This window comes from Dioscorea cayenensis, chromosome 5, assembly GCF_009730915.1.
Source record: "Dioscorea cayenensis subsp. rotundata cultivar TDr96_F1 chromosome 5, TDr96_F1_v2_PseudoChromosome.rev07_lg8_w22 25.fasta, whole genome shotgun sequence".
Classification (NCBI taxonomy): Eukaryota; Viridiplantae; Streptophyta; class Magnoliopsida; order Dioscoreales; family Dioscoreaceae; genus Dioscorea; species Dioscorea cayenensis.
In genome coordinates this window covers 3678736-3703559 of record NC_052475.1, presented here as the reverse complement: position 1 = coordinate 3703559, position 24824 = coordinate 3678736, and the positions used below count along the sequence as shown (strand labels likewise).

At 34.4% G+C, this 24824-nt stretch overlaps 1 long non-coding RNA gene and 1 pseudogene across 1 annotated transcript; one reads left to right on the top strand and one right to left on the bottom strand.

Annotated features, from left to right (window-relative positions):
• Nucleotides 1-1919: 1919 nt before the first annotated feature.
• LOC120261941 lies at nucleotides 1920-5204 on the bottom strand (annotated as a pseudogene).
• A 13600-nt stretch (nucleotides 5205-18804) lies between these two features.
• Nucleotides 18805-20487, top strand: LOC120260445. Its single transcript, XR_005536410.1, has 4 exons — nucleotides 18805-18925; nucleotides 19015-19089; nucleotides 19204-19298; nucleotides 20204-20487. It is a non-coding gene; the product is annotated as an uncharacterized LOC120260445 (long non-coding RNA).
• Nucleotides 20488-24824: the final 4337 nt, after the last annotated feature.

Here is a 24824-nt window from a genome sequence, read left to right as displayed (position 1 = left end):
GCCAAATACTGTCGGACATTTCATCAGAATTCCAATGAGCCATAAAAAGATGTCCAACCTCTGGTTCTTCAGCAAGGTTTACTGCTTTATCCTTGTACCAACATTCAGACTTGAGATGCCCATATTTGTTACAATTATGACATTGTATATGCCCTTTATAAGACCTGTGAACATTAGAAGAAGATCTGAATTCAGTGCTCCGACCACTTCCACTTCCTCTAAAATGGCCTCTATGACTGCCTCGTCCTCGACCTTTGCCATCATGTTTGGCTCCTTCCCTTGCTACTCCTCTGATTTGAAAGGCTTTTTCTTCTATTTTCTCTGTAGATCGGTTTAGTTTGGCTTCATGTGCTTGCAAGGAACCGCTTAACTCATCAATTTTAAGTTTGGTTAAGTCCTTTGATTCCTCAATTGTCGCTACAACATGATCAAACTGAGGTGTCAAGCTCCGCAACACCTTTGCCATGACATTTTGATCCGAAATGAGATCTCCATATGTCTTCATTTGATTAACAATTGCAATCATTCTAGTAACAAAGTCTTGCATTGAATCACCACTCTTCATGTGCAGCATTTCAAACTCTTGCCGAAGAGTCTGTAACTTTACTGCTATAATTTTTGCAGAACCTTGGAATTCTGTTTTAAGAGTTGTCCATGCCTGCTTGGAAGTGGTGGCTGCAGTAATTCGAGAGAACACTGTCTCGTGCAAGGCTTGTTGGATGAAGAACAACGCTTTAGAGTCGCATTTCCGATTGTCTTTCAACCAATTCTCATCATTATCAGGGTCTGCATATCCCTTGTCCACCAAGTCCCATAAATCTTGAGACCTGAAAAGTGTCATCATTTTTATGCTCCAATATTCGAAATTATCACCCTTGAAAATGGGCAATGAAGGCTGGGAAAAACTCATTGTCAAACTATTTGCTGCCATATGTTGATAGAAGAGAAAATAACTCTGATACCACTTTTGTTAGAGTAAAGAAAGAAAAAAGTACACAGATTATAAGAGGAATGCAAAGACTTCTTCGAATTGATAGCTGATACTTATTTTTCACTGAATACAACAACATATATATAATGAAGATGACACCGTTTCATGCAAAGAATGAAACTTACAACAATGTGACACGCAACAATAACTACCCATTAATAAAACAAGGTAACCACCACTACACCAAAAATGAGTTTTTGAGGCGGTTTTCAAGCCTTATAGAGCGGTTTTAACCGCCTCTATAGCAGTAGTGTTAGTTTTTCACCCGCCTCTAAACACGCCTCGTATTAAGTCGGCTCTACACTTTAGAGCCGGTTTGTACCTAACCGTTGGGGTAAGTTTTATATATGGAGCGGTTTTAATAACAAAAAGCGTAGGCGGTAACCGCCTCTATAGCTATTATTTTTCTTATCCCTTACTAATAACATTAGACGGTTATAACCGCCTATATAATAATAATTTCTTATACCTCACCCCATAGCTTAGAGGCGGTTATAACCGCTTCTATAGTTAATAATTTCCTATTTTCCTTTTCCAATAGCTATAAAGGTGGTTATAACCGCCTCTATAGCTAAAATTTTTTATCTCTCACCAATAGATTAGAGGCGGTTATAACTGGCTCTATAGTTAATAATTTTTATTTTCCTTTTTCAATAGCTTTTTAAAAGGTGGTTTTTATCTCTTACGGGAAATATTAAAATCAACAAGACATCCAGTTAAACAAGACATCAAGATTAAACAAGAACAAAGAGGAAGGGTAAAAATAGAATACTAATTCCCATTCATAAATCATCGGATAGGATGATAGTTTTGTCGATCTAACAACAATATAGAGGAATCTACATGTTTCTTGCATGATGTAAAGATTGGATCCTTGCATGCGAGTACCAAAAAGTAGAAGATGAAGCTTCCTTGACTTCATACAAAATTATGGTACTCACGTCCTTGGTCCTCTCATTTGGTTGTTTTTCACTGTGTTTCGGTGAAGAATTTGACCTTTCTTTCCTGTCATTATTAAGAGGGTAAACTTTATAAGTTTATGATCATATTTTAATTAGTCCATTTCAATCATGCGCCTTTGTAAGGTTTACAAGTTCATTTTAAATGTTAAGTGCATGAGTATAAATAAGAGCAGCAATGATAGCTGAAAATAGCGGGAATCGTAGTAGTGTAGTAGCATACCATATTCTCATTAAAGGTTAGAATAGAAGCAACATTTCCACATCGTAGCAATGATTGGGTGCGAGACCACACCTAGAATGCCAAGAAATATAATAATTTGAAGACTTGAAATTATATTAAAAGCAATCACAAGATTAGTTGGGTGGGATTCTTGAGGAAAAAAAGTTGGGATGGTAATTTATAATAACTCACGAGTGTGAGGCCTCAGTCTTGAAACATGTACTTTAGACCCTCTGGATGAGCTGGTGTGCTTTCGGCGGGAGCGAGGTCGAGCTTGTTTATATGGTTGAGCTGCGGAATGAGAATATAGTAAACTTTTTGTATTAGGGAGGCGGCGGATCATAGAGGAAGCGAGGCGAGGGAGACAACAAAGAACATGTACACAAACCTCGAGGGTCACCCTTGACCCGAAAAGCCATCTGCACCATGAGGGCTAACTGCGCCCAGAGTTGCAATCTCATCGGGGTCACTCCACATTAGATCACAAAAGGGTCCTCGTGAGGAATTTCCGAGTTCTAGTCGATAACTCTCATCTATGAAGAAGGAAAAAAGGAATTAATTTCAAATAGAAACAACGAACATCAATGGCAAACACTTAGTAGAAATGGTTACACATCTATATACGGAAGCTACTTACATCAAGTCAATATTAAACTTAGAAAATAGTGTTTTGTGGAGAATTAGCAGGATTTCTAGATGGCAAAGAGAAAGAATCTTGGATTTGGAAAAAGCAGAAAGGAGGTTTTTCCAACATTTTAGTTGTAGACTTTGGTTCTCCTTGTCACATAACCACCATTTCAATACATTGCCATAAATCTTTAAAAAAAGTAGGAGATGTAGCACAGCGTCATTCTTACATTATGACATGATTATACCACGATGGAGTCTAGCAACTGATAATCATTTTATGAGAAGCACTACCATCGAAATGTGAAATCAATGAATTGTAAAATATGCTTCCAGATTAGCATATGGAATTTAAAGGTTCAAATGTTGATTATGAAGAATAAAATCATAAGAAGCAATGAACTTGATCAATTGATCGAATATCGGGAGAAATACCACCATGAACAAAAAGAACACGCAAATCCAAGCAAAAAAATCAATACGAGAATAAGAATAAGAGTAAATAAAACAGCAACCAAGAGGAAGGAAAGCGCAACGAAAAACATAGTTCATTAGAATGTTTAAAAAAATGTTGTCTTCGAGTTCCATCTATGATTCTTGACAATGTAAGGTAGTAAAAAAACATCATACAATATTGCCATGCATTAGCATTGCCGTATTTCTCTACGGTACTCATCATAAAAACCATAAACCTATAAAAGATGACAAACACTTAAGGTATACATATCATAGAGAAACTTACGACTTATAACTGATTAACTAAATATGCAAGCAAAAAGGTATGAGAACTTTGAGGGTGCATAATCAACTGCTTTGCGAAAGCAACTATAGAAAGGTAAATTATAAACTAAATGGCAAAATAAACACAAAAAGGCCTATTCTTTTTCTAGGTGATGTAAAGGGTTTATAACTCAAAGCAAAGAACCTTGTAAATACCATAATTGATTTAAATTCAGAATTCATTATAAGTAAAAGCGATTCGGGAATCGAAATCATATTTGAAATAAATATATAGTTTTTCCAGGCCTCCCCCTCATCCTTATTGCTCACCAAAATGACAAAGTGCAAAATATTTTATTCGAGGGGCAACACACGGAAGATTTCTTCTCTATGTAAACAATGCAGAATAAATATAAAATAATAATCATAGAAATTTGTTTCTTAAATGTGATATCGACAACAAATCTTCACAGATTAACAAGCTTTCCCACAAATTACAAAAGGGTAAGATGGATGATAGATGAACCAAAACAAATATTCACTACATGATTAGGGGAAAGGCAATTAACAATTTTTCAAAGCACACAACAATAACAAGATAGTTAGCTAAGAAGGCTGAAAAGGGGTCAATCGAGTTATTTTATAAGCTCTAGAATAGGATTAAATAATTTTAACTGTGTCATGAGCTACACTTAAACGGTTCGTCTTTTCAAAACAACTGAGTAAAAAGTGCAATAAAAGAATAATGTTAAATCTTTTGGTTCCTACACATGATGTCAATGGTAAGATAAATATGGTAACACGACAAACATTACAAATGCAACATGGAGAATAAATGTTTCACAAAAGTTGTACTTTAGGATAACAATGTACCTATGTTAATTGCCTACTTTCATGATTCCCCCGCAAAAGAGATATATTTGATGGGTGCCTCAATCCATTTGCAGTCATGTATTAAAAAAAACCCATAAATCAATAAATTGATGTTGTAGCTCAACCAGGAAAATTAGAAAATATTACTCTCAGGATGATGGCACATCTTAAAAACTAACAAGGCATAAGGTTTAAGTTAAGCTAACCTTCTCTAAAGTTCATTTTTTCTGATCGATTTTCATTATTTTGAAAACATGGACCAAAGTGATGGAGAAACAAGTTGTGCTACTTGTGTCTAACATATTGTGCACATAGGTGATTTAACTCAAAGCAGTTCTTTTCTTTCTTTTTATGTATTCTAAAATGTAAAACAAGTCTTAGTTGGTTAAGTCCTTTTCTTATGATTTTTAATTAAGAAGATTTCTAATGAGTAATAGGTATTCTTCTCATAGTATGAGCAATTTGCCAGCATTTGTTGATATGTTAAACTAAATACATTTTGGAAACAAATTTTTAAGAGCCAAGCATATAGCTACCTAGCCTACAAGCAATGAAGACCTTTATACAAGGGATAATAAAAAAAGAAAAAGAAAACAAGTAACCTCAAAAAAGCATTTCGTGTATACAAGCATGCAATGAAAGCCCTAAGCACCACAGAACTTGTAACATCGATTTGAAATAGTATGTTTACTACTCGCAATACAATCAACTAGCCCAAGTGATAATCATATATATTATTTGCTACTCCTAATTGTTAAGGAATGCAACTTGGTACCAAGTGGTTAAAGAACATAATTTGATATAAGACTAATAGAACGACCACTGGAAGAGGCATTGGGGCACTGACTATTTTTTTGATATCATGCATGATACGACCCAAGTAGGAGTTAAACAAGCTGCGAAGAATGTGTAACAATCAACAAATAAAACATCCAATATATTCAATAACAAAATAAAAAAAAAATTAGGCTAAGAGCATTAGAAATGGCAAGCACATCTTACGAATGTCCCGAGCAAGAAGTTATAAGTTCTAAGATTTAAACAAATAAGAGCTAAGAAGGATGTGAAACTATCAACAAATGAAACATTACCTCGTTAGCATAAAAATTAATGAAATCAAAAATCTAATAGACCTCTGCATCTTGACAAATAAAAAAATCTAAATAAAAAGCGAGTCAGAAAATCATAAAAACCCTAAGACCAAGAAGATTAACAAAATTCAAAACCACATTCAACAACAAATTTAAAAACCACACTAAAAATTAGGGACAAAATCAAAAGAAAGCAGAGAAAGAGATGAACTCGGATGGTCTTTCTAGGATGAGCTGACATGGTTTTAGTTGGATTCCGAGTGATCGTCATTGACACGTCGAAACCTCGAACAAATTTGTGGCCTGATGTTGGTAAGAGCCTTTGAGAATAACACTGACACGTTGTAGTGTAAGACCTTCAATAGCTACAACACAATGAAAGAAAATCATCACGAGATCAATTGAAATTAGAACCCTAAATTGAAACCATCATTGATTTTCGATTGAACACGGTAGTAAGAGTTGATTAAAAGTGAGATGAACATTGAGTTCTGGCAAAGACCTCAATGATCTCGAATCGGAGATGGAGATGAAGGCGGGCGTCGATGGTGACACGCTTGGTAGAGACCTCAATGATCCTCGAGGCGGACACGGACATGAAGGTGGTATCGGCGAGTGAAGCGAGACCTCAATGTTCTCGTTTGCGTTCTTTGCATTTCATCAATGGCGGAATCTGAGAGCATTTTGGACGCCATCTTCTAAGATTCTAGAGACGCTGGAGAAACCCTAGATGTTTATGGTGATGATGGTGATGTTTAAAAATACAATCACACACACACACACTCTCATTACGTTACACTTTATTGGAGAGGATGTTCTTGAGCTCGTCGGCGTCGGTGAAGATATTGATGGTGAGATTGTAGATGTGGGTGGGGTAGGAGTAGTGGGGTTGATCGGAAGCCCAGTTGAAGAATTTGAAGGCAAGTTTGGCGGATCGGGATTTGTTGGTGGTGGTCATGGAGGGAGTGGATGAGGCGGAGGGGCGACATGGGCGAGGCGGCGGTGAGATTTGGCGGAGATTGTTGAGGGCGGTGCAGGGAGTCGAGCCTTGAGACCGTCTTGTTGGAGGATGGAGAAGATTTGGTCGTCATTGGAGAGGAGGGATCGACGGTGATGAGAGGAGAGGTGGGGATCATCTTCGTCTTCATCGGAGGGGGATGGGGGCGGTGGCTGGAGGAAGAGAGGGCAGGCGCCGGGGAGGCATGAGGATGGATCGAGGAGAGATGCGGAGAAGAAGAATGGGTTTGGTTCTGGTGGGTTTTTGGGGAATTTTGGTTCGTTGGATTTAGGTTTTGGTGAGAAATGAGAAGACATTTGTGTGAGAGAGTAAAGATCAGACATTAGTTAGTCTAAAAAATTACTAATTATCATTAATGGAGAGTTAAGTTTGCAAGTGACTATGTTTTTATTAATTAAAAATTAGAGGGGTTTACAAAACCCCCTCTATAGATTTATAAAGAAAATTAAATGCATAGTTATAGAGGTGTTTTTTTAAAAACCCTTCTACCAATGTGCCTCTAAAAATAAAAATCGGTGTAGTGCACGAACTACATGTAACCATGATAACTACCTCCACGTTGGATGCCACCGATTCATCATCTTCAATCAACTTCAACAATTCTCACATTTACTATTCATGACTGACAAAATTTATCCTGGTGAGATAATAAAATCAGTTATGTTCATGCATGTCCATGTCTTACATGCATTTCATGATATATAACAACAAAAAATAGTAAATTATGCATAAAATTTCAATTTTGTACTCATAGTTTAGAGCATTCAAACATAAACTCTTCAAAGCATTCAAGGCTACAGAAGACATGATATTATTTGATAAAGAAATAAAAAAAGAAATAAATATGAGCAAAACAAGTATATTATTTGATTTAAATATGAGGAAATAGTTTACAAAATAAAAATAAAAAATAAGCATCATCACGCGCATTAATCACATGAAATAATGAAGCTGAGCTCAAGATTCATGGTATTTGAAGTAGTTACACTACACTAAAAAAGAGTTTTAGAGGCGGTTATTATGACCTATAGAGGCGGTTAAAACCGCCTCTATAGCTTTAGCGGTGAATTTTTCACCCGTCTCTAAACCGGCTCGTATTAAGCCGGCTCTAGAATTTAGAGCCGGTTTGATACAACCGTTGGGGTAAATTAATAGCTAAGGAAGCGGTTTTTAGAGGCGGTTATAACCGCCTCGAAAATTAAAATTTTAAACCTAATAGTTTTAGAGGCGGTTATAACCGCCTCTACAATTAAAATTTTAAAACTCTAGTTATAGTTGTAGTAGAGGCGGTTATCACCACCTCTACAATTAAAATTTTAAAACTCTACCTTATACTTGTAGAGGAGGTTATAACTGCCTCTACAATTGAAATTTTAAAACTCTAATTATAATTTTAGAGGCGGTTATAACCCCCTCAAAAGCATGCCTAATAATTAGTTTTAATTAGATATATATTATTTATTCAATTAAAACCATGTTTTAATCAATTAAAAACTCACATTAATAAAAAAGACGAGAGGGAATATAATAAAATCCATACCATTAGATTTCAACTTGATCTATATATGTATATATTTATTCAAGGATGGATGAGCACTAAAAAGGATAAACAACTTAATTATGAGAAATGTTTGGAATCATTATTTTTTTAATCAAGGTCGACAAACATAATCTAGTGAAATCATAGAGGAAGGAGACACAAATCAAGGTGAGGGTGGTTTGATCCCTACCAAAGTCCAAGGTCAAGCACACCGCAAGTCGGTTTAAGGTACAAAACCACACATTTAACTCAAACTTTGACTTCATAAAATGAACTTTTATAGATGTTCATTAATGCAATGGATTTTCTTCAAAATACATGGATTGTAAGTCAATGCAAACATATCAACAGACTTGTGTTTTTAAATGCCGGGATCTTGACCGGGGACGTCGAAGAATATCCGCAAAAGGAAAAAAATACCGAGAATGTAAAAATTTGTGTAAGTTTGAGAACCATCGGTGCGCCTATACTTACCTTCTTGTTCACTGAGAATGTAAAATGGCAGATGAGAGCATCTTTGAACCACCTTTATTCCGTTTGACAGTGCCAGGTCCCTCATCACCACCGGAAAAATGATCCAGCTAGCATCAGTCAAATCTTCAACATAAAATATATTAATCCATGGATTAAAATAATGATCAAAATTGTAAGTTTTGGGTATAAATAACTCTACTTCGAGGCAATTTTTAAGAGAACAATCACAAAACCAGTAAATTAAAAAAAAAAATCCAAATTTAAAAATTAAAGAGAAAATCAAACCATTTTAAGAAGTATATGGTTGTGTTGATGGTGGTAATGGAGCCTTCACGAGATTCTGCCGAGGATTGGATATATCTCTGAAATGCTCTTAAAATGTCACGCTTTCGACTACGAACATGACAATGTACATAGAAATATTATGAAGATTCAGAAGACAATCATCACATTTGAATTTAAGTTCATCACAATTCCAATTTGCAAGTGTTTTCGAATTTAGATGATCACCTTGCTTCCTATCGGTATGACTTTTTCCCGAAAAAGAAGATAAAAAGCACCGTCTTTTTGTTCCCTCATTACGTAAATGAGGGCTGGAAAAGATTCCGGTTCATCTTGTTGGGAGGAAGCATATTTTAAAAAAATGAAGATGAAGATGAATATGAGCATTCATTTATTGTATTGACATTAGATGGCGAGAGAAAGAAATCTTATCATGATAAAAAAACATTACCTGCAGAAATGATTGTGGGAACAAGCAAGGCCTTCAAGTCTAATCGAGAGCTGGGCGTCACATGTGCCGACAATATTCCGAGACCTTGAACTCCTGTTAAGAATGAAAGTTTCAAAAATTTAATTTGAGAATGAAACATTTGATGTCAAAGTAGTTCTTGTAAAAAGCATATGCAAATAGGCTATATCTTGAAACTCCATCAAATCCAAAGCTTATGAATAATACGAACATCTTTGGTAGAAAATGCATGATGTTAAGAAATTAGAATCACAAAAAGTAGAGATGATTTAATTCTCATAATGGCATACCTTTCTTGATGCTAATAGCGATTGTTCTTCGCTCTTAGCTCAAGTGCACACTGAGAAAAGAAGTTTAATTTCGAGCGGAGGAGATGACATTATCAAGATGTGAAATAAAAAAATCAATTTTTATCACTGAGGTGCAAAACAATAAATTCTCTCTAAATGATATTGTTCCCATGTACAATGATTGTGCACACAAATAATTGATGTTGAGTTTATAGTCTAGTGTATAAAAAAACAACTATTTACTGACTAAAAGAGCATTATTCTAATGCAATGAAGGAAGGTGTACTAATAAAGAAGACAATATCCAATTTATGAACTACTTATAATAATTTCACAAATCCAATGCAAGCCACCTCTTGTTCAAACAATCATGCATAGATGAACCCCTCTACATTAATTTTGAGCTTTGTTCGGTTTCGATGGCATGAATCTACAAAGTTGACAGTACCTAACACCATCAATTGAACAATCTCTACCAGGGGAAAAAAAGGAAAAAGAAAAAGAAAATCCTTTCATCCATTAAGGACCTAACATTCAACAGTACTGTAGATACTGTTGATGATGGATTTATAACACCAATTATGATGATTCTATAGCCCTTTTCACTCAACAAATTAATTATCATCTTTCAAAAGAATGAGTGGTCTATGCTAACTATATAGTATAGTCTCCCTTTAGAACATAAATTTCACATGTGCCTAAACAATAGACTCAATGATACAAAGATAGCATTTTGAGTTCATTACCATAAAAAATACACTACTCACCTATCTAAAATAGGCACTAGAATCGAGTCAATAGGAAATGAGCACAGGGATCAACATATTGACGACTATTTACATGATTCCTAATATGAAAGAATGAAGCAACAAAAGATACAATAAAAGATGCTTCTACAATAGCATATATTTTTTTATCAAAGGGGTTCATAACATAGCTAAGCCTTAATGCTTCAAAATAACAATTTCAGTATTAAGCAAAAGGGTACACCTCTAAGTTAGGAAACATCATTCTTTAAAAATCTATCACATAAAATGGATAGATTTTTAAAGAATGATCTGTAAAATAAAATCGTAATGTCCATTTTGACATTGCATGCTGATAAGAAAAAGGAAACATTTGCCCCATTGTGAGTAGCACAAATAGCATAAACACACAGATGTAGCAATCAAATACTAAACTAATTAGTGATAAAAAGTCTAAAGCTGCAAATGCTATTACTACGGGGAGAAAAGCAGAGCATTCTAGATGGTCCCGTACTCCCTAAATTTACATCATATAAAAAGAATGAGAAAAACAAAAAGTACAAAAATATAATAGCCTACTTATCATTTTTATTTTTGACAAGCTGATCCTCATTTAATTCTATTCACTATTCCAATTTTTCAAACTTTGAAAATGTCTCCATCTGAGGTAATTCTTCTTTGATGGCGGATGTGGTCCAAAAATATAATTCAAGCGAGTACTGTTCATGCTTTTATAATGTAAATGGTCTAACACTAAATCAGCCTCCTTTTGGGCTGAGTAATGGTAAAAAGCCACTTATGTACACAGAAAATGAAGGCCTTGATGTGTCACTTGCAACTCTTTAGTCTATGTGTGGCTCCTTCCTTGCGAGAAGCTGGGAATGCATAAAATCACATAAAAATTACCCTTTTCTTTTTGACTTTGCTAGAGAACAACAACATCACTAACTTTGGAAAAGATACACTAACCTTAAATAACTAAAATATTATATTTAAATAGCAATCTCTACCTAGTTCTTAAAATTATTTCCTAATAATCTTACACAAAAAAACTTGCGAAATTTGCTAGAGCGAAAAATCGGGGCTGATAAAATAGCTCTAAAAAAAGAAAACACCATTCAGAATTTAGATCATTGATTATACACTTCCAAATATACAAATCGAATATGAAATAACTTACTTTTTCCACAATAACAAAACAATTCAGTGAGATGCTCTTGAGTGACACTGAAATTCATTGATCAAGAGATTCAATATAGATCAAGAGAAGTTTGATGTCTGAGAGATGATAAAAACTACAAAAAAAGAATTATGAAAGAAAAAACTCATATTTCTTATTGAGTAGGCTCACATGTCGATCAATGTCAGAAACATACTCCGAGTCCTCCTAATACTCTCCTCCTTCGAGGCTCTCCAAGCTCTCTCACTCATCCTCCTCCCACGATTATACCCATTCCTTCTCCGCAAAAAGTCCAGTTAAATTTCAATACTCCAACAATAAAATTCCAAATAAATCACAATCCTTTGACCTGAAAAAGAAAAACCTTCAACATAAAATTCCAAATTAATATAAAAAACTAAATCTTTGACTTAGAATTGCCCAAATCAAATCACAATTCCAAAACACAAAAAGATGAGAATTTTTACTCGACGTTCTTTGTTGATTATTCGATTACAGAAGGCCCATCACTTTGCTAGAATCCTTTATACTACCATCACCGCCGCTACCACAATTACCATGATACTCCGCCGACCACCGACGAAACGAAAACGGGAGTGTCCGTCGATAGCCGGTGACCATCGGCCTGCCACCCATCCCCTGCCAAGACACCAGCACGCGACGATGGCACAAACTCCTTCGCCGATGGATTCAATTTAGACAGCAAGTCAACCAACTTCTTCACATGACTCTGAAACTCTTGATCCCGTCCGGCACCGGTGCCAGAAAGCTGATCATCGGACCTAATCGCACTCTCCGCAACCACGCCATTCTCTAGAAAAAAAATCCCTAGAAAAAAAGGAATCCAACCACCGAAAAACAAATTCATACTATTAAACCCCAATCTCATATCAAAACCAAAATAATCACAACAAAAGAGGAGGGGAAGGTCCTGATGCAGCGGTATACTCGAACTGTTGATTCGCGCACGAATACCCAGTACAAGCCTTCAAAACCTGTTGATCAAAGATAGCCAGGAATTGGAAAAAGAGAGTAAATTTTATTACTCAAGAAAATAACTATTACAAAACTGAATTCATCTTGCCCATAGGCTTACATTAAATAGGGAAAAAAATCAAAGATATGAAAATAATCCTAAAACGGAGATAATTCGAAAATATACCAAAATTGGTAAATTTTTCAAATATCGACAAGAAATAAAAAGAGTTAACAAAATAAAAGACTAACGCCATAAAGCGACACAAATCAGAGATTTCTAGCCAAAGAAATGGCGAAATTAATTATTACTAAAAATAGCAAAATTAGGGTTTTCGAGGCCTAAACGATGGAATTTGGCCGAAATCATGCATGACTCACGAGTTTGGGCGGCAAATTGGTGACTTGTGTTTGTTGGCCCGTTTCCCATCAGACTAGGCCCAAGTAACCTAAAAACTCCACTGCCCGGCGAATTACCAAAATACCCTTATTACTTCGCGTCCCACTTCCGCATGAACGCGCATGCCATCTCCTCAATACGTCCCGCATCAGGTCCTTACTGTCAAGTTCCAGAGCAATGAGGCGTTCGATGATGGCGATAGCGTCGGGGAGTAGATTGCTCTTCACTTTGAGCTCAAGTAGTGATCGGAGTGCCTTGATGCCGTCTGGATCAGAGGTGAGGTGGTCTTCGAGTGTGCAGGTTTTCTCATCGACGGTGAGGGATTCGGGAGGGTCTCGAGTGAGAGATGGAGGCGGCGGTGGCTTGAGAGGGCGAGGCGGTGCCATGGCGGCGGAGGGATGAGGGGATTCGAGAGGGTTGTCGTGAACCGTTGAGGGTACCCCAAGAGGGGGAGAGGGTTTGGGGAGGCGGCCATGAAGAGAGGGCGGACGAACTAGGGCTCGCGCGCGAGAGAGAGAGTGTGTGTGTGTGTGTGCGAGGGGTTTTTTAATTATTTTTTAAAACAAAATTAATGTAGAGCGGTTTAACTAAACCGGCTCTAAAAATATGAAAAAAATATCCTATTTTTTTTCTATAGAGGGGGTTTTTTAAAACCCCTCTATTTAACTACCTCTAAAGCTCAAAAATGGTATAGTGGCGTGCATACCTACACTTGTACTATATGCTGATTTTTATCCACTGATTTTTGTATATAAATATATATGTATAAAATATATAGTTTGATATATGTATGTGTGCTTTGCATTGAATTCCAACCATCCTTGCATTTTAATAATATGTATACATATATATACTTGAAACCATTCCCAGCCATTAGACTCTATTTCTACACATTTTTTAACGGAAACCATTTTATAAGTGGATGTATTATACATGTGTTGTATATGAAAGCACTACTACTTGCAAACCCTTTATTTAATGTTACAAATATATATATATATATATATACACTCATACTCAATTGAATCCCCAACCTGAGTGGTATTGACTATTGAGTGCTTTTATGCTAAAGTGAAACATTTGGAATTTTTTTAATTGTTATATATATACATATACTTGCCTATTATTTTTACGCACACATGTTATGGTGGTGTATATATATATATATCCCTATCTACATGTATGTATAAATATACTTATGCACGGACCTACAACTTTTTGGATAATTATTTATTTATAATTATGTTTACATATATTTATATCCATGCGATTTTTTTTTTTGTTTTTTGACCTCCAAGTTAATGCTCTCAATTCCGCACAAGTTAACAAAAGCATGGGTAGAGTTTGCATGAGAGCATGTAGTTATCTATTACATGGTTAACTATTTCTCGCATACACTCTTGCATGAAGTACCTTTGAATGACTATGTATTTCTTCTAGGTCATAGTTGGTTTATTTATTTTCTTTGACTATTGTCAATCCTTGGTATATAGGACCAGTTAAGAAGTAATTTTGGGATTGAAATTGAATCTTGGAGTTAGATTGTTGCCAGGTAAGTAATCCACCCGATAACTCAGTATTTTTCGATGAATTGAAAAAAATTATTTATTCGGTAAAAATAATTATCTAGTCTTTTTTTGACATTTTATTTCGAATATTTGTCATTTTTTTGTTCGTATTGAAATTATTTATCTAAATATGTATTATTAGGTATTTTTTTAATTAATTATTTTTTTGTTTAGTTTTTGGCTTAGTAAATCTACCTTGATGTGATGCTTTAATTAAATGATTACTATTCATTCTAATTTGGTTATTGATTTATTATTTGTACTAAGTGTGATTGCATTCAAATGATTACTTCAACATTTTAAAAATTTGTATGTTTGAAGGCATGGGTTGGTTTTTCTGCAATCATTTATTTATTTATTTATTTGTTTACTTTAGTTTGGAAGGAATTATTATTTTGAATAATTTATTAATATTTTGGTTGCTTCAATCTTTATATTTCATTTCTGGTTATCTATTTATCTTCTCCAAGGTAGGATCTCGGATTTTATCAGTATTTATGAGTATTTGTGAACTTGAGGAATTTTGAACTCGTATCTCTGCAAATATTTGTATCTAAATGTTTTGGTCACCAAATGAGCAATATGCAACCCTGTCAGTGGGGGTCTAAACCCTGGCCTTATCAATAAGAAATTCTAAAAAGATGAGATTGTAGTTTCGCACAGTGTCAGTTTGGTGAAATAATTAACGGTTATATGATATTTAGTCTTGGGTCACCGAGTGTAAATAAATGACCTCTGTTATTCTGGCTCGGGTCACCAAGGATAAACAAATGACCACTGGCATCTATAATGAATTTGGAGACATGCACTGGAATCTGTTACTTTTTTGCTTTACTCTTTTGATTTTGATTTTCTGTAAAGACACAAACTTTTTGTCCGGCCTTGAAGTTGCATTTGTGAGATCGTATTTCTAGGTATTAAATTTTGGTGAATCACATTTGAAAATATCCTTTTGTTAGAATTTTATATTCAGCATTTTGTTTAAACTATGATTTTAGAGACTTGTATTATTCTGAAAATCCAGATATCTTTGAAACACACTCTGAAATTTTTGGTTTAGTCTAACTATACTTTAGAGACTTATACTTAAATTTGGTGATTTTCTAAATTTCTGATTTACTGCTTTGCAATCTAATATTTTTTTCAATATTCTTGAACAACGGTATTACTTGGGAACTATACTTCTGTTGAATTATTTATTTTGCATTTGTTTAAACTCTATTTAAACTTTAAATTATTCTCAAATTTTGAGATCGAGATTTATAAACCCTGCTATTTTTTACAACTTCTGGATTACTTACTGGGCTAGTGAGCTCATGATTTTTTTTAAATCCTTTTCAGATAAAGAGTGGTAAACCGATGTGGACCTTAAAAGACTGTCTGTAGGTGTTGTCTTGTTCTATTAGTAATTAGTAACAAAACAAGTTCATTGCTAAATTAAGGTTTCTAATTCAACATCTTCTTGTAGTGAGTCATTTCATTTGACATGTTACCATTGCTTGTGCCAGGCCATCTTCTTACTTGTCATATAATGCCAACTATGGCTTCAGCCCTAACACATATCAAACATGAGAATAACATATTCTATTACTTAATACTTCCACAAATTTTAAATTAATCCTCATTCTAAACATCCCTATATTCAGGTATAAAGTTGTGGAAAAAATTTGGGATTAAATATATAATCTCATTAATATTGGCATAGGAAATATCATGAATAAATCATGAATGAGTTTTTAAAAAGAGACTCATAGTAGTTATTTTCAGTTTAAATAATTATTTTTGTTCATCATAGAGCTATGCTGATAGAATGTTTTCAATTTAATTTATCTAGAGAGATATTCATATACCACCCCCACAATAAGTTAATTGGCATTTACTTTTTCTTTAATTTAAATGAATGTTCAAATCCTTCCCAAGTACCACAAATTGAAGAGGCACAAGATTCTCATTATACCATTCAATTTAAATACTCATACAATGCATCATTGAAATCGGTGAACAAATCTAATAGAAGTTATCTTCAATATAAAAAAAAAAATAATTAACAAACTCCAAAATTAAAATATAAAATATAATATATGAAAGTTGCATGAATATGTACTATATATAACAATCTAAAATCTTGATGCATAGCCATGAAGTCAAGAGATTCTCTAACTCCGTTTAATAAGTTTATCTGTGAGATATTGGAAGGGACAATGGCCGGTGATATTTGTTGTTGTGGCAGTGGTTAATGGCGGTAATTGTTGCTGCAGTGTTTCTTGTTACCATTGTTCATCTTGTTATTCCACGGTCTCGACAATAGCAATGTTTGTGCTAGACATGATTAATTCCATTGGTAGAAGGTGAAAAATAGCATTATATGTCTCAGTAACATATATTAATTTAAATTTTATTTGAAATGATATTAATTTAATTTTAATTTAAAGCAAATAAACTAATCCATGATTTTGTCTTCTAATGGTATGGGTTAAAATTTTTGAATTGAGCCTAAAACCCGACCCATGCCAATCCACTCAAGCATGTATTTAATTCTCATTTTACAAAATTATTTGAATGCATGTGAAACCTAAGCGCACGTCCATGGTGCGCACAATACTAGCATGAATCCTAACCAAACTAACCAACGGACAAATTAAGATGGGCTCAGAATTATTTGTCAAGCACATCCACCTTTATATACAATGTATAAGCATATGATATACTTACGTAATAATTAGTAAACCATATATATACGATAATTAGGGAAAGGATGACAATTACCTCCAGCTATTAGACTGATGAACTTTGAAAACTAGAACCATATATTGTATGGTTGTGTATTATAAATTGTCGATTAAGGTGTTCATTTGTACATAATTTTTTCTATGAAGAATATACAAAACATTAGATCATTATCTAAATTAATTATTAGGATAAATATAAAAATTCTAATCATAAAGTGATAAACTATGTTCTATGGTGTTCACTTCTTTTATAAGTTATTATTTGATGGAGGTATGCATACCCTCAGTTTTCGAAAATGAAATGCCCAAGCAAAATATCACTCTTCTGTTGGCTAGCAAGTGAGGATAAAATCCTAACTCTTACCAACTTAGCCAAAAAGGGTTACAACACGCAGCATGCAATAAACACCTGTGTCCTATGTTATAAGGACTCGGAAACAACAGATCATCTCTTAAGTGTGAATTCACTAAACCGGTCCGGGGCATTCTCTGATCAAGTTCTAAATTTACAATTGCATTCTCGGTCTCTTTTAGAGGTTTGGATTTCCTGGATTCCGTCCATAGATGTCAGACAACAAATCTTGTGGGACCTAATTTCTAGAGTAATTTGCTGAATTATTTGGCTTGAGAAAAACAATCACATTTTCAATTCTAAATTTCTGCCTTTATTCTATATTATTGCTAAAATCATTCATATGGTTCTTGCTGGGTTCATTGTAGCTAAGGATCCGCAGCTTCAACACCTTTTCCTCGGACTCAGTTCAAATACTCAAGCGCACTCTTGTCTTACTAGGTGCATGTTCAACTAAGCACAACAACACTATGGAACCACTGGCTTAGGAGTAATTCACCTCTTGTTCTCTGGCACTAGATGAAGACCTTTGCTTCTTTTTCGCGGACTTTGTCTTCTTAGCTGCGTTGTAGTTCTTTTGAATCTTGTTTCTTTCGGCTTCTTAGCTTGTATTGCTGTTAGAAGCTTATTACCTCTGGTAATAACTTTCTAACTTAGTTGTTGTTTTCTCTTTTGCTTTCAATTGCTGCTTTGCTTTATACTTTTTTTTTTGCTCTGTTTCTATTTCGCTTTTTAAATAAATTTAGGGTTTATCCACTTTTATCAAAATAAATAAATAAATAAATAAAGTGATAACCATATTATTTAATTTGATCCAAAATTAGATTAATATCATCACCAATTTAATTAATTAATTTTTTTTATAAAAAAGCGCAATGTCCATTTAAAAACAATAATATTATTTTAAATAATAATAGTATTTTGCATAAAATAATATTGTTAAAGCTAAACACAGTTTATTATATGTGACTCTCTACATTAATATTATGTGATAATAGAATGTGTAATTTTATAAATTATAAATAAGTGAGAATACATTAGTTTTCTCCATATCTCGCGATGAATTAGGTGAGAATCATCAATATAAGTGATTTGATCTGGAGGCATGTGGATAGATAATGGAATTTCATCTACAGAATACTTTATTTTTGTAGTAAAACAACTAGTTTTCGTGGGTTTCTGGCATTAGGCGGGAAGCAAGTTCATGCCCTTAAATAGGGCACCCGACTCTATTACGTGAGCCTCTTGTCACAAAGCTTGAAAATGTCGATGAGGGTTTTGAAGTTGATAGGGAGGATAGCTGAGGCGGTGATTATTTCTACATGTGCGGCCGTGTCAGCGGCCATAGCCACCGAGGTGGTAAGGAGCAAGCTTAGTGCTCCTACTCCTCCTCCATCCCCACCAGCCTCGCCCAACAGGTTTTCTCTTCTTCTTCTTCTTCTTCTTCTTCTTCTTCTTCTTCTTCTTCTTTTTCTTCTTCCCATTGTAAGATTCTTTATGTGTGCAGAGTTTTTGGTGCTTCTCCTGCCAAAGATGGAACACAACCTCCTCCATCTCCAACCCCACAATCCTCGTCAACCAAGTATCTTTTTCTTATTCTTCTCTTCTTCTTCTTCTTCTTTTTTTCTTCTTCTTCTTCTTCTTCTTCTTCTTCGTCTTCTTCTTCTCAATGGTTCTTGATTGTCCTTGTGTGCAGAGTTCCTGGTGCAACTCGTGCAGTTCCTGCTGCTTCTCCTGCCACAGATGGAACACAACCTCCTCCACCTCCAACTTCACAAGGCTTGCCATCAGGTTTCGTTTTCTTATTCTGATCTTTTTCTTCTTCTTCTTCTTCTTCTTTTTCTTCTTCTTCTAAGTGCTATTATATTCAACTTGCATGAAGTGTTCTCGGTGCTACATCTCTTGTTATCGATGAAAACCAACCTGCACCCCACAAGCCTAGTCAAGAAAGTTTCTTTTTCTTCTTTTGATTTGTCTTGTTCTTTTCCTTTTGTTTCATCATCATCATCATCTGTTCTTTAGTTTTGATGCTACTATACTCATCATCATCTGTTCTTTAGTTTTGATGCTACTATACCCATCATCATCATCATCATCATCATCATCATCATCATCATCATCATCATCATCTGTTCTTTAGTTTTGATGCTACTATACTCATCATCATCTGTTCTTTAGTTTTGATGCTACTATACCCATCATCATCATCATCATCATCATCATCATCTGTTCTTTAGTTTTGATGCTACTATACTCATGATCATCATCATCATCATCATCATCTGTTCTTTAGTTTTGATGCAACTATACTCATGATCATCATCATCATCATCATCATCATCTGTTCTTTAGTTTTGATGCTACTATACTCATGATCATCATCATGATCATCATGATCATGATCATCATGATCATCATCATCATCATCATCATCATCATCATCATCATCATCATCATCATCTGTTCTTTAGTTTCGATGCTACTATACTCATGATCATCATCATCATCATCATCTGTTCTTTAGTTTTGATGCTACTATACTCATCATCATCATCATCATCATCATCATCATCATCATCATCATCATCATCATCTGTTCTTTAGTTTTGATGCTACTTGTAGTTTTCTGTTTGATGATTGAGGAAAATAATTACTTAAGGGTTGTGATATAGTTGTTGTTCATTAATATGTTGCAGTGAATGTCAAAGATCGCAATAGAGACCTTGCAAAAAGTCTAGATGAAGGGCCGGAAAATTGAGCAGAACAGCAATTGCTGCATGGATTCTTTTAGCCAGCAAGAGTGCACATTCTCAAATGAGGCGTGATTTCTCCTGTCAGACTTCTCCAAGAGCTCCACTCTTGTGATAACGTTCCTGTCTTGCTGTGTTTTAATTGCTGTCTTTTTGTCTCATATTTGATATCTTTTGATACTCTACCTTCTATCTACCGGATTATGATGATGGCATGCATGTTTGAAAAACTAAAAACAATACTCATATAGATGATTTTTTTTCTTCTGTTGTTCCATTTGTGATATGTGTTGGAGTTTGATTGAAGACATATATTGTGTGAATAATATTTTGAGTGAATGCTGTGTATCTGTGCAGGAGGAGTAGATGTTTGAGTTTGTTAGAATGTTTGTTCTGCAGGTTTTTGAAAATCAGTTATATTAGTTATATGTTTGCTTATGTACTGAACGTTGAAATGAGTGGCTGTGACCTAATGGAGTATATTAGTGTATTATTTACTCTTGTAAGGATAGTTAGTGAAGGGTTATATTTGTAATGTTTTAAATCTGAATGTAAGAACGGTTGATAGAACAAGCTGTAAGCGGTGGTGCTTTGATATACCAACAACACAGCTTGTAGGGATGAATGTTGGGGATGGAATGAGCCCCTTTCAAGGTTCTCTATATGTCCATCATCCTTTTAGATGAAGTTAAATTAGGATGCTTCTTTTTATATAATATTAATTTTTATGTGAGATTTCATGTTAAGTGTTTTGATTCTTGATGAATTTAATGACTTGCTGCATTTTTATATTTAATCTTGTGTTCAAGGATTCTTTATTTATTTATTTTTTAATTTTCAGTATATGAAAATTTCAAACTCATGACTACCTTGTCAAACCATTAATTTACAAAGGGTGATACAACACTATGCTATCATCAAAGCGTTCAAACCATTAAAGCTGTTCTACACTAGCTAACAAAATCACATAGTTTATGGTCAACCTTGCTAATGGCAAATAAGCCTCCACATAAATGTCAAGATAAAATTCACTACATGATAGTTTGAGGTGATGTTGCAGGAACAATCATGTATAATTTGATGTATGAATCCCCAAACCTTTATGATCAAATTATGAATGATAATGGGTGTTGATATGGCACTTCAAACTAATAATCCCTGTATGTCCATTTGATCTTGCTAAACAATCAGAACAAAGCATCTCTCTTACATGAATATATGTACTTCACTCAGCAACCACTTGGTGAACCATAAAAAGCATGATTTCTTAGCATCTATTGTAGTTCTGAGAACCCCAAAGCAATTGAGACAAGTTTTTACTTGAAAACTCCGATTGAGTTGTACGCATGGTCCTTCATTTTGTCATTTTCTTTTGTGTGTGTTGTTTTGTGATTGAGTTTGTTTATTTTTGTTCTTTCCCTCCCTTTTTATATGGGTGATGGATGCCTTGCAATGATGTCTCATTCTACCTTTGTAGGGTGGAATTGGGCATGAAAACCCCTTGCTTTATCTTCATTGAATATCTTCTGCATGCTGTTGATTTACTTACATTGAGGACAATGTTCTATCCTTCAATGGACTCTTAAGAACTTTTAAGTCTTGTTGAGCTAGTCCTAGTATTGTGGCATGTAGAACAATTTAAAGACATGATTTAGGGTTATTCGAAAAAAACAAAAAAAAAAAAGTCTTTAGCAGTATTCCTTTGCTAGTGAAGCATGAATGCGTCTAAGTAGATTTCTAATCAAATAGTTGGGTGACTCTTGCGCCTAATCAGCATGTGCATCCTCTAGAAAGATTTTTGTGCAATCTATGCTAGTCGGGCTCAATAAAAAAAAAACACTTTTGATCTTTTTGACTGCCTACACTTAGTGTTTTTGAGAAAAAAAGGGTTTTAGTTTCAAGTTTAAGAATTAGAAAGATCTTAGTTATCCATTGAAGTAACACTAAGTATTTTAAGACTTGATATTCCTTGTACGTGGAGTGATTAGCATCTAGGGCTTGCACTCATTGTAAAAGGAAGGTCCAACCATAAAAGAGATGCTTATTGAAAAAAGGTAAACTTGAGATATTGAATGAAGTGCTTAGTTGTACTTCCAATCACTATACATGCAATATTTTGATTAATATGTATCTAGATGTGTGTGTGAAAAAGAAAGGGCAGTGACTCTTGGTGTTGGTAAAGGTTTCAATTACATCATTTGCATGTGGTTTATCCAACAGTAGCTATCAAAGTTGTGAGAATATATTATTGTTTTGCATAAGAAGTATTACTAAACGAGTGAAGAGTCACTATTCACGTAATCCAAGAGAGAGTAATTGTCTTCATAAAATTATGATGGGAAATTGGAAGCATTAAAGGATTTTATTAAAATTCTGAGAGTTATCTTCTCCCTTGCACAAGATTTTCTTGCAAGAACTGATTTGATGAAGATGGGATTTGTCTAATGAAACAAAAATTATGTATATTTGAACTCATTATGTATTTGTTATCATTAAACAAAAATGCATGGCATGGACGTGGTGGCCACTTGGCCTCTTGGCAGAGATGGCAAACCCAATATATATATATATATAAAGGACACATGGCAAGTGGAATCAAAAGGGCATTTCATTTGAAGTAAATATTAAATGGGTGTTTTCTCTTTCGATTATGGTTTTTTTTTTTAAATGGAGCTTATTTATTTCCAAAGAAGTATGAGGGTAAAATTTATGTGGTAATAAAAAAAATTCATAATAAAAATACCCACAACGAAGTAACAGTAAAAATTTCTTATCTTGAGGCAGCAACAAATTTCAAGGAAACAATGAGATCTATATCTCATACGGCACCAAGGCATGCAACGCGGTGACAAAGCATAGGCAGCGGCAACGATACATGATATATATATATATATATATAAGTTATATGTTGACATATAAATGATGTAATGAAAAAATATATATAATAAATAATAAAATTTATAATTCGCAAATTTTCTTGCCTTTACTTGTACTCAAGCCTTTAATCAGAGCTTCCCAAGATTTTAATCTGGGGTACTTAATAATAGAGGCTTGCCTCTATTAGGAATGGAAGAGTCCACAAAAATATAATAAAATAAAATAAATAACATTTGTTATTTGATATATCACCAGGCATTTCCTTACCAACACAACGCTAGGGCACGTATTTTCTATCCCACACTTTTAGTATTGGCGATTCATCATTGCTAGAGTCACTTGCTGGATTTATTTATCTTACAGGAGAATCATTTTCACTAATGCTTCCTATTGAATTTGAAATAATTGATCCTTCATTTTCTTAACTTCATGTAGATGTATCTATCCTCCTTTCTTTTAGTACAATTGTATTAGGTGAAATTTCTTTCACTACTTGCCATTGCCAATTTTCAGATTCAATAAACTTCACGTCTCTACTGATCAAAACCTTCTCAGATTCAGGTATATAAATTTTGTATGCCTTTCCCTCTGTACAAGATCCAATGAAAATCCCCATTACAGCTCTATCATCAAGTTTTTGCATCGGCATATGAACTAGTGCCACACATCTAAACACCCTTAGATGTGACACTTTTGGTTTCACCCCAAAAACACCTTTTTGCCAAATAGCATAGGTTGGAGAAATATTGGATATATAAGAAGCAGTAACAATTGCATTTGCCCAGAATTTCTTTAGCAATTCACTAGCTTTTAACATACTCCTTGCTTTCTCCACCGAAGTCCTATTTTTTCTGTTTGCAATCCCATTTTGCAGAGGAGTATAATGTTAGCTCATGCTTTATACCTTTTTGCTCACAAAACTCTTGAAAATCTTTGGATACAAATTCTCCACCTTTATCTGTCCTGAGAATCTTTAATTTTTGCTCAGATTATCTTTCACCTAATGACATAAATTTTTGAAAACAACTGAAAACCTCATGTTTGAACCTTAAGATATACACCTAGCTCATTATTATGAAATCATCTACAAACGAAAAAAAATACTTATGACGCAGCGGGATAAAGTTGAAGATTTTTTTAGTCTAAGAATTCCCAAGTCAACAACGAAATAGAAATCAAAATCCTATTTAGTCCAAGAATGCCCAGGAATTTAGAGGAAATACAAAGAACAAATAATTTTTATTTCAATCCAAAATTGCCTTCATACCCCGAAAGCTTACAAATAAATAGACCAACAAGAAAAACGTTAAAAGAGAAATAAATAAAAAAATTTCCAAAAGTAGAAAATTCTCGATTAACATAATAGATTTAAAATTCAAAACCAAACATAGCGAATAACAAAAATGACGTCTCAATCAGAGATTTACAGTCCAAGATATGGATGGGGAAAATCTTTTCATAAACGGCAAAATTGCTATTTTCGAGTCCCAGATGATGGAATTTGGCCGAAAAAGGGTGTGACTCACGAGCTTGTTGCCCAAGCTCATGACTTGTGTTTGTTGCCCCGTTTTCCATCTAATAGGGTCCTCTGATTACCAAGATTAGCCATTCAGGAAAATTATGAAAATGACCCCGCCTAGGTCATCGCGTCCCACTTGTCCATGTTGGCGCAAACTAGCTCATCAATCCG